The sequence below is a fragment of the Danio rerio genome, chromosome 23 (assembly GCF_052040795.2).
Source record: "Danio rerio strain M-AB ecotype USA chromosome 23, GRCz13ab, whole genome shotgun sequence".
NCBI classification, from domain to species: Eukaryota; Metazoa; Chordata; class Actinopteri; order Cypriniformes; family Danionidae; genus Danio; species Danio rerio.
Window position 1 is genome coordinate 27,942,802 of NC_141043.1, and position 9,699 is coordinate 27,952,500.

Below are 9,699 nucleotides of genomic sequence, written 5' to 3' on the forward strand. Positions count from 1 at the left end.
ATTGTTTTCACATTGACAGTTTTTTTTATATCTGAATTATAATTAATTAGAACTGAAATATATCTTTACCTGTTTACTTAAAGATCATTACATAAATAAATTATTTAAAAACATAATCCAATAAAAACTGCATATTTTCCAGGGAAATGTTATATCAAATATCGTTGTCACAAAACTTAATAACATAATCCCATATTTTTCCAGCCCTTAATATAGACCAAATACAAAACATTCATCCATTTGTATTGCTATTTTATTTTCATAACTTGATCCAATAACAAATAAAAAAAGATGTGATGGCATTTAATGAGCTTTTTGATTCTGTCATATTAAAAAAGCACAACAAAAACATTTAGTTATCAAAAATATAACAAATTGTATTACAAATTTACAAATTAAACTGAATCTTACACCAAAAATGTATTCTGGATCTTACAAAATATACATTTTAAAATACTTTTTTAATCTATATAAAATCCGACTCGAGTTGTCTAAAGTTAATATGATCTAAAAATGTATCTTCTTTGTAAGCAAAATATTGAATTGAAGGTGGGGTGGGTTAGGTTTCATGCAAGAGAAGTAGGAAAGACTAAAAGACTTGGGATTTAAGAATCAATAGTAATTTGTTAAATCTAGATGACTTGTATAGAGGCAGAATTTCAAGCACCACACATGCATTGTCTTTTTATATGTATCAAACAGAAAGACTCAGTACTAATACATAAACATCATCATAACACAAACTGACATAAGTTCTCTTCTAGTGACATAATATGGCCAATACTTCAACAAATATTGTTAAGATTACAATTAAGATCCGTGGGTATATCTTTGCATTGATCTAGTATGAACTACTGTGATAGTGTAATATTATTTGACCAATTCCATTTTATATATATTTATACCATAAACATTTAATTGCAAATACCCTGCATCCCAAACGAGACATTTACAACAACAAAAACACACTTAAGGTAAAAGTAATAATAAAAATAGATGAATTCCACAAATACAGGATAAATATATAAGGTATGTAAATTAAATAATATATAAGGATAAATAGAGGACATATACAATTCAGTGAAAGAAAAAGAAAAGCTGAGAAATACCACAGTTCTTGTCTTGCACTTCTAAGAAAAGCTAAGACATCCTCAGAAGTCCTCTTGAATTCTAAGCAACACCCTTCAGCATCAGCTGATGATAAACGTTTCCCTGGAGATTTATGAGTGCAGGTTAGAATGTATTAACCCCTTCACCCTGTCTGATACATTCAGACATTACCATCTGAATTTTTAGCTTGATCTTATTGTACTAAATGTTTTTTACGCATACAAAATGTTGAATTTTGGTTAGGTTTGATGCTGAAATGTAACATTTAGACATTTAATTATGTATGTATATTTTTGTTCAAAGGGATTGTTCACAGAAAACGTTTTAATTGTTTTTGAGTAAACTGTTCTTTTAGTTTATTGCCATGTTGGTCTCTAGGCTAATTAATTACCTTTTTTTTAGTAACTTTAGAGCATTTCTCAAAACATTTAGTCATTTGTGCACATCATAGTAGCAGTTTCTCATTCCTGATTCCAAATTTCAAACGCTTTTGGACATGCATCAATTTCTTTCATGCATCTCTGCTGTTTTATAACATTATCATGCGTATGTCATGTCAGTCAAAATTAACTAAACTTGTGTATGCTGAATAATCATTACATATATAAATAATAGTATTCATTTTATTTCTTCAGTCATACATACAAAATTTTTGAACTAGTTGTCAAAATCTGTCAAGCTAATTTTATAAAAAAAAATAATTATATTCTATTTTCCTAAAAATGTCTTCTAAAATCAACAATTTCATGAAGGATTTACAGACCTATGAATGTTGTAGGTTTAGTTACAATATGTACTGCAATATTGTTTACAGTTTTGCACAGCTCTACCCAAAGAAAGTTTATGTTTGCTGTAAATAAGGGTGTACTTATTCTTTTGCACAATGCTGTAAATAAACTAGAATTGCAAAGAGCAAATGCAGTAAACATGTGAAACATACATATTCAGTGTCTTGTACTCAGTAACTCACTAAATGCAGTGATGTCTAACTTTACTGTAGTTTTCAAATGGCTGTGCAAATAGTATTTAATGCCGTCTTGAGCATTTGTCACCAAAATCTGATTTTTGCATTGGAAAAAATGAACAGAGTAAACTGTCATAATGAAAACATGACAAAGCCATTTGACTATATTGTTCATAAACAATGTCAGGATTTTTCATCTTGATGACACTGACACTTTCATTGACATCAATACTTGCTTTTGAGGAATGAGTTCTCCTTTTTAAGCAAGTGACACGCTTTTACATGTTATCAACTAGGTTTTGCAGTTTGTACTAAATGTTTTGAGAAATGCATTAACTGTTGTGCAAATGTAAACAGTGTTATGAGAAACGCACCAAAGCCACTGAGAAAAACTAAACATGTTTCAGCGTATAGTATTTATAAATCTTAAGAATATATTAATCAGGGTTCACCACAGTGAAATGAACCACCAACTATTCCAGCACATTTTACGCAGTGGATGCCCTTCCAGCTGCAACCCAGTACTGTGGAAAAAACAACCATACGCACTCTCTCTCACACACACAAACACACACACACACACACACACACACACACACACACACACACACACACACACACACACACAATTTAGGCAATTTAGTTTATTTAATTATTTAATTCACCTATAGCGAATGTCTTTGGACTGTGGGGAAAACCAGAGCACCGAGAGGAAACCCACAAAAAAAATGCTTTCATTTCATTGTTTACAACAGCACAAAGTGTATTAAACATTGCATAACCCAAGTTTTGTTGATATGCTCAAGAAATGTAAATCATGAAGTGATCACATAATTAATAAAACTGTAAACTGATTATACTTTAAAATGTAACCTAATTATTACTGCTACTTAATTTTTGGTGAGTTAAAACGATTTCAATTACTATATTGCATGTACAGTATGTTATCTTGTATCTTAAGCCAAAAAAAAAAAGCAGTCCATTAAAATTTACAAAAACAAAAGATGCACAAATCGTGTGTGCATGAAACAACAGCGATCAAATCTGCAGGACATAAAAGTATTACCAGGCTCAATAAGCGAACGCCGTTGCCATGGACGACGGGGAATATTAGGAAATATCAGACCACTGAATTCCATGATTGTCCAAAGACCCGTGTAATAATAGATGTTAGCTTCTACTTACTGAACCTGATTGTTATTTTTGGCAAGTGCACATTTACACACAGTACTGTGAGTGCAGTGTTATGATTTGTTTTCTGTGCATCGAAGACTGTGCAAAATCATATTCTAAACCATCTCCACCTCAGTCAGTTCAAGAATATATTGGCATTTCCATCCACACTCTGATTTAACAGTTTTATCAATAATTTATGCTCTGACTGTGGTGTTTGTTCACTGTATACTCAGCAGAATGATAATACAACAAAACGTAGTCCACCAACATAGTGTTGATCAGCAACATTATGCTTCAGTGCCCAAATCTAGCTTTGTATATCATCCGACTATAAAAATGACTAATTTCAAACTTTATGGTGTGGACATTTTTATTAATTTGCTATGATTAATGTGGAAGCTTGGGGCTGTATACCTAAAGCAAAGTTGTAAATCCTTGGTAAACATTGACAAAGAGTGGGCAAATGAGAATATAATTCAGACAAGATTTATGCAGCACTTTTGTTCCAGTCTGTTGTGCAGTAAATTCAGGCAATTTTTGATTTTAGATATTGACAGACAGACAGACAGACAGACAGACAGACAGACAGACAGACATACAGACAGACAGACAGACAGACAGACAGACAGACAGACAGACAGACAGACAGACAGACAGATAGATAGATAGATAGATAGATAGATAGATAGATAGATAGATAGATAGATAGATAGATAGATAGATTCTAGATAGAAAGATTAGTATGTTGCAATATTGTTAATACATTTCCTAAAGAATGCACTGAATAATAGAACAAATGCATACAATGTCAAACAGCTCCATCTAGTGAGTAAATAGTTAAATTACAGCAGGCGTAATTTAGACGTCTAATCGTTTATAATTTACTTTAAAATGATTCAATATTCACATTTCATTAGATTTTTTTCTCAATTTCACATGATAAATAGTGACTAATTAAGTGTCCAAATTAATATTTAAATCATCAAAATGTTAATAATTGTTATGTTGTTGTTTTTTTACATAGAAAGGTTTTATGGCATTTAAGACTTACATGAGTTTTTAAATCTAGAAATAAGTTTTGATATTTGCTCATATGTCCATGTTTGAGAAGATTTTCAATTTGAAAAGAAATATATGGATTTTTAATTATTTTATTTCAATGCCTTATTTTAGATATCTTTATGTAATTTAACAGCCTCCTCTGAAGACTTGCAGGACAGTCATATCAGATGGATAAACACTGCAAAGCTGTTTTTAAAGACTAGAGTCTGTTCAACCATAGAGCTTTACTGCATTGTAAGACCAGCTTAAAGGCAAAAATATCTTCTCAAGCATGAATAAATGCCTTCTTTTGAGGGTCTTGGTATTGGAATACAGTGACATCAGATGGATAAATACTGCAAACCTGTTTTTAAAGACTTGAGTCCGTTCCAACATTGCTTTACTCCATTGTAAGACTGGCTTAAAGGCAAAATATCTTCTCAAGGATGAATACATCAACATTATGTGGCAGTTTCTTCACCACATCAATTGTGAGCGTGTTAAAATGCACTCAATGTCATGGCTAATCAATGAGGAGCAGCAGCATGAAGCCAAGCCAAATCGTTTCTCTCAGAAGGGAATGTCAGCGTTTTCTCATGGGCCAATGAAAGCTGATGATCTTTTACACAGTTTAGCTCCATGTTTGACTACTTACTTTAAATAAAAAACAATGAATAAGAAATCTCAAAATTAATTAATCAAGCAATAACTGGTTAATTTTTTTTTCTTAAAATGCTCCTACTGAATACCAGCCAACTTCATTAAACAGTATTTGTTGTTTATGGCATAAAACTGCTTCAGGATTAGATTTATGCATTTTATATAATCTAATTTATGCATCACATCTTGTTTAATCTCATTTTTAAACCTGTAAGTAAACACAATCAAGGTCCAGATTTAGAATCCAACATGATTAAAATAACGAACAGCTTTCGGTAATCATGATAAAATTAAATCCTATCTGAAATGTTCTTTTCAAAAGAACAGGCTTTCTATTTTTCCCCATTCACTCAAACAATTATCTCTGATTATGCATGCAAAGATTTGGTCTTGGCAGAAAGATTATTTTACAGCACCAGGGGGGCCTAACATCTTAAAGCAACATCTAGCGAAGCATGAAATAATCCCTTTGCTTTAATGTTGATGCAAAATGTTCTGATGAAAAAATAAAGAAAGATAAGTATAGTTTTGTTTCCAAGTGTATTTTTTTCCAGGTTATCTAAAATTCAAAAGAAGGAATATTTTTACCACCACAGCCCAATTAAAGTGAAAAAAAAAACACAATAAAATGGTTTAATAAATTAATAGTGGGACATCTTGTCACATATAATGCATAGAAACCTATTACCTCTTCCGTCATGTTTTCTGGCTAACGCTGACTCGAGTTCACTTTGCTTCTGTCTCCTGCTATCCTGATCCTGACACAGTTCCCACAAGATTGACTGCCTCTTTGCCATTTTGAAAATACTAATTATTATTAGGGTGGCCACTATGCCATTATTTATAAATGTAAGAAAGATGATTGGATGAAAATATTGTTGAGTGCCAATAGTTAAACCTGACTTTTGCACCCACACATTTTCTGGAACAGGATCCAGCAAGATCTGGCTCAAATTAAGCACTGGGTGTCACATGAAATACAAATATTCGGTAACACTTTACAATATGGTTCATTAGTTAATGCATTTACTAACATGAACTAATCGTGAACAACACATGTACAGCATTTATTAATCATAATTGAACATTTACTAATGCATTATTAACATCCAAGTCCATGCTTGTTAACATTAGTTAATGCACCATGAGTTAACATGAACTAACAATGAACTACTGTATTTTCATTAACTAACGTTAACTAACATGAACAAATACAGTAGTAAATGTATTGTTCATTGTTTGTTCATGTTAGTAAATGCATTAATTAACATTAACTATTGAACCTTATTGTAAAGTGTGACCAAATATTCACATGAATGTGTTCCAAAACCCCATTTCCTGAGTATTTAATGTGTGATTTACTTGTGACTTTAACATATAAAGCTTATGTGATGCACTTGAGTTTTTTTTTCTGTAAGGACGAGAAATAAATTAACATAAAAAGTCCTCAATGTATCTATTTATTGTGTTTATGTTCATTTCTTTACATATAGGCTGACTGTGCCATAAACTATCCATGCAAAAAATATAAGTAGGATTTATCCTATTGTCTTCATATAATATATCTTAACTAATCCCAAAGAGGGATTTGTCAGGTCTTATTATTTATACTATTATTTATAAGTGGAAAACCAAAAAGAGAGATTATTTAACATTTTAAGCAAGTCACGGTTATTATGCAACATAAAAGATTTCTTTTCTGAAAATGAAACGCATTAAAATAGTGCCGCCGTTTTTACAAAAAGCGTAAAACTAACATTTTGTGAAAACTGGCTAATGAAAGTCAACCTACAGTAGGCCTAATCTTACCTTTTTGGAGTAGGTTATGGGAGTTAAATAAAAACATGTAACCTACATGATAAATATAAGTTTTAGAAACTGAAAATAGGGAGAATATAAGTTAACAACTGGGAAAGAAGACAAACATGAGCAACCGCACTTTTCATTCAAGCCCTCATTTAAAGTCCTCCTCACAACCTGGTCTTCATTGTTTAGCGCTTTTTTATCTTCAATGCTTTCGTCATTATATTTTCAAAAGAAATTTGACAGTTTTACTACATAAACATACCCGTGTTATGTAGAAAGTGAAGTGAAAATCTCATCATAATGGTGAAGTATTTGACGACAAGCGTGCGCACGCCATACAGTTCAACAGTTTGGACAGTCCAACTTGAGATCACGTCACCATGTAACTGGTGTACAAGTGTCCAATGAGGGTCTCTTATGATGCGGAGTCATGGCGCTGACATGAGCGAGCCCAAAACCGACATGCTAGCAAATTTAAACCATACATACACAAATTAATCCAATCTACCGAACTATCCGAGGCGAATATTAACAGAAACAGTCAACGGCTGGCTTCGGTAAGTAGAAAAGCGTACGAAACATTTTATGTATAAAGGTAAAATGTGACGCTTCTCGTGTTGTTTTTCTCAACAGGCAGGCAGACAGGCAACAGACGGTCATTGTGTCGGGAAAGCGATTTCACGTATGTTTATGTTATGAATACTGACGCTGGATTTTTCTTCAAAGTCTTTTGATTACTTAACGTTACTGGTTTGGAAATTACAATAGAAGCTGTTTCGTTGATGCCTCGTTAGTATATAGTTGGAGTAGGTGAAGATGAGCAATGCATGACATTATCGGTCAAATCTTAAAATAGACTGTAATTTGAAGGTCTTTTAGACTATAACAAAAACAGGTGTGACAAAAGGTTGAAACTAGCTTTAACCCCAGCGTGTAAAGACTAACTTTTATAGGCATCTGGCTACACTAACGTTATCGGTCAAAATTGCAATAACATTTTAAAATATTAAACTTTTATTTAAATTTTATATTAACTGTTGTAATGCATTTTAAAACGTAATTAACTATTGTAATTTTAATCAATACATCAATACTGTCCTTACCATAACATAATTCTTCTGAAATCACATATAGATAAATACACATTTTATTTAATATATATATATATATATATATATATATATATATATATATATATATATATATATATATATATATATTATCATTGTGCTGCCTCATATTTTGATGCAAAACTATCAGTACAAAAATATTAATACAAAATATTTTGTTATCATCAGTGGCACAATAAATTGATCAAAAGGTACAGTAAAATTATTTGTTACAAAATATTTTATTTCAAATGTATATATGTATAAATAGACACACACATAGACCATTTTGAGGGATGTAAACAGTAACAGTGGTCCAAATCTATTTCCTGTTTTAAATTTTTCATTTCCATATTCCAAGAATCCTGAAAGGTCTACATATTGATAAAGAATGTTAGGATATGATTCAATTGCCTCTTGTTACAGTTATTAAAATTGTTTGACAACAAGCAGGAATAGTCATGGGCTAGTGACATCACCACATTGAAATGGTCTAATTCACAATATAAGAGGTTTTATTTGTGGTGAGAAGAGACTTTTTTTTTTCTAAAAGTATGTTTTTTTTTAAGTTTGACTGGTAGTATATACAAACACATATATTGTAAGTTGTTCTGACAACAAATTAATAAACAAAACAAAATCTGTTTATTTTTATGCTATAATCAATAGTTTTCCAAAAATTTAAAAACGTTTATAAATATTGTTGCCGCTCAATGTATTGTTTTGTTTAATATAGAGCACTAATTTAATTTCTAAAATAACAAGAAATTGCTAACAGAACAAATCCTATCTTATTACAAGGGCTACTGGTGGGTTTCTGCATAAATGTGTTGTATTGAAGACTAGTTTATCTGGCTAAATAGGGTGAAGCAGAGTTTGATCTTGGATGTCCCGGGACCCAGTATTGCTCAGCTGCTGTATTTGTCTTGATGGAATGCAGAGCCGAGGCAGCTGTGTTATGGTGGGTATTTCTCAGGCAGGTGCAACATTAGACAGAAGGCCACTGATGGGTTAGACACACACACAAAGGGTGTACAATGGCAATAGATGGAAATGAGGCCCTGAGGGGTTCATAAAGGGATTTGCTATTGTTCAACAAGATACATAAACATCATCCACTGGTTGCCAGATCTAAAGGGTCAAGCAAATAAGAAATGGTATGGAGGTCAATTTACCTACATACAAATACTGAAAAAATGTTTTGTGTGATAAACGTTTTTAAAGGGATTGTACACCTAAAATCATTTTTTTTTGTTAATTTACTTATCTGCAGGTCATCCAAGGTTTTATTAGCTGAATTTGTGGTCCTTGGGATTAATATAATGGCAGTAAATAGTAATGGGCTTTTAGATTAATTATAAATGCATACAAACAAGTCCAGACCAATAACCATGGCTCCTGATGACACACTGAGATCTTGTGAAGCGAAATGATTGGTCTGTGTAAGAAATTAAACATTATTAAAATATAATTTGCTTTAATCCAAAGCCTGGGCAAACTGATCTCTGCGCATGTGCAAATGTAGTTCTGTCGATATAATGTCGAAAGTGCAAGGGTGGTACTTTAACAGCAGTTCAGGTGACGCAGTTTGTTGATATTGGTTGATAGATATTGACAATTGCATCACCAGCTTTTGTACATTCGTCATCAAAAGCGACCAGTCTACAGTCTTCTTTAATATTCCACTGAAGATGAAAGTCACCTACATCTTTGATAACTTGAAGGTCAGTAAATTAACAGGACATTTTCATTCACATCAACTATCCCTTTAAGAAACCTCTGTGTTCAGAATGAATGTTTTGTACTGTTGATATGGCAGCTCCTGCTTATTAT

At 32.0% G+C, this 9,699-nt stretch overlaps 2 protein-coding genes across 9 annotated transcripts in view; one reads left to right on the forward strand and one right to left on the reverse strand.

The window, feature by feature from the left end:
• Positions 1–7,145, reverse strand: part of syt6a (synaptotagmin VIa) — a 127,571-nt gene extending 120,426 nt beyond the window's left edge. For all 6 annotated transcript variants that reach the window (XM_087307180.1, XM_087307182.1, XM_087307179.1 and 3 more), the window contains exon 1: positions 7,020–7,145. The gene's annotated coding sequence lies outside the window, so the exon portion shown is untranslated. The remainder of the gene's footprint in view (positions 1–7,019) is intronic.
• A 29-nt stretch (positions 7,146–7,174) lies between these two features.
• Positions 7,175–9,699, forward strand: part of klhl21 (kelch-like family member 21) — a 14,063-nt gene continuing 11,538 nt past the window's right edge. The window contains exons 1-3 of one of the 3 annotated variants that reach the window (XM_087305444.1): positions 7,175–7,314; positions 7,391–7,439; positions 8,730–8,827. The gene's annotated coding sequence lies outside the window, so the exon portion shown is untranslated. 3 annotated transcript variants of the gene reach the window in all.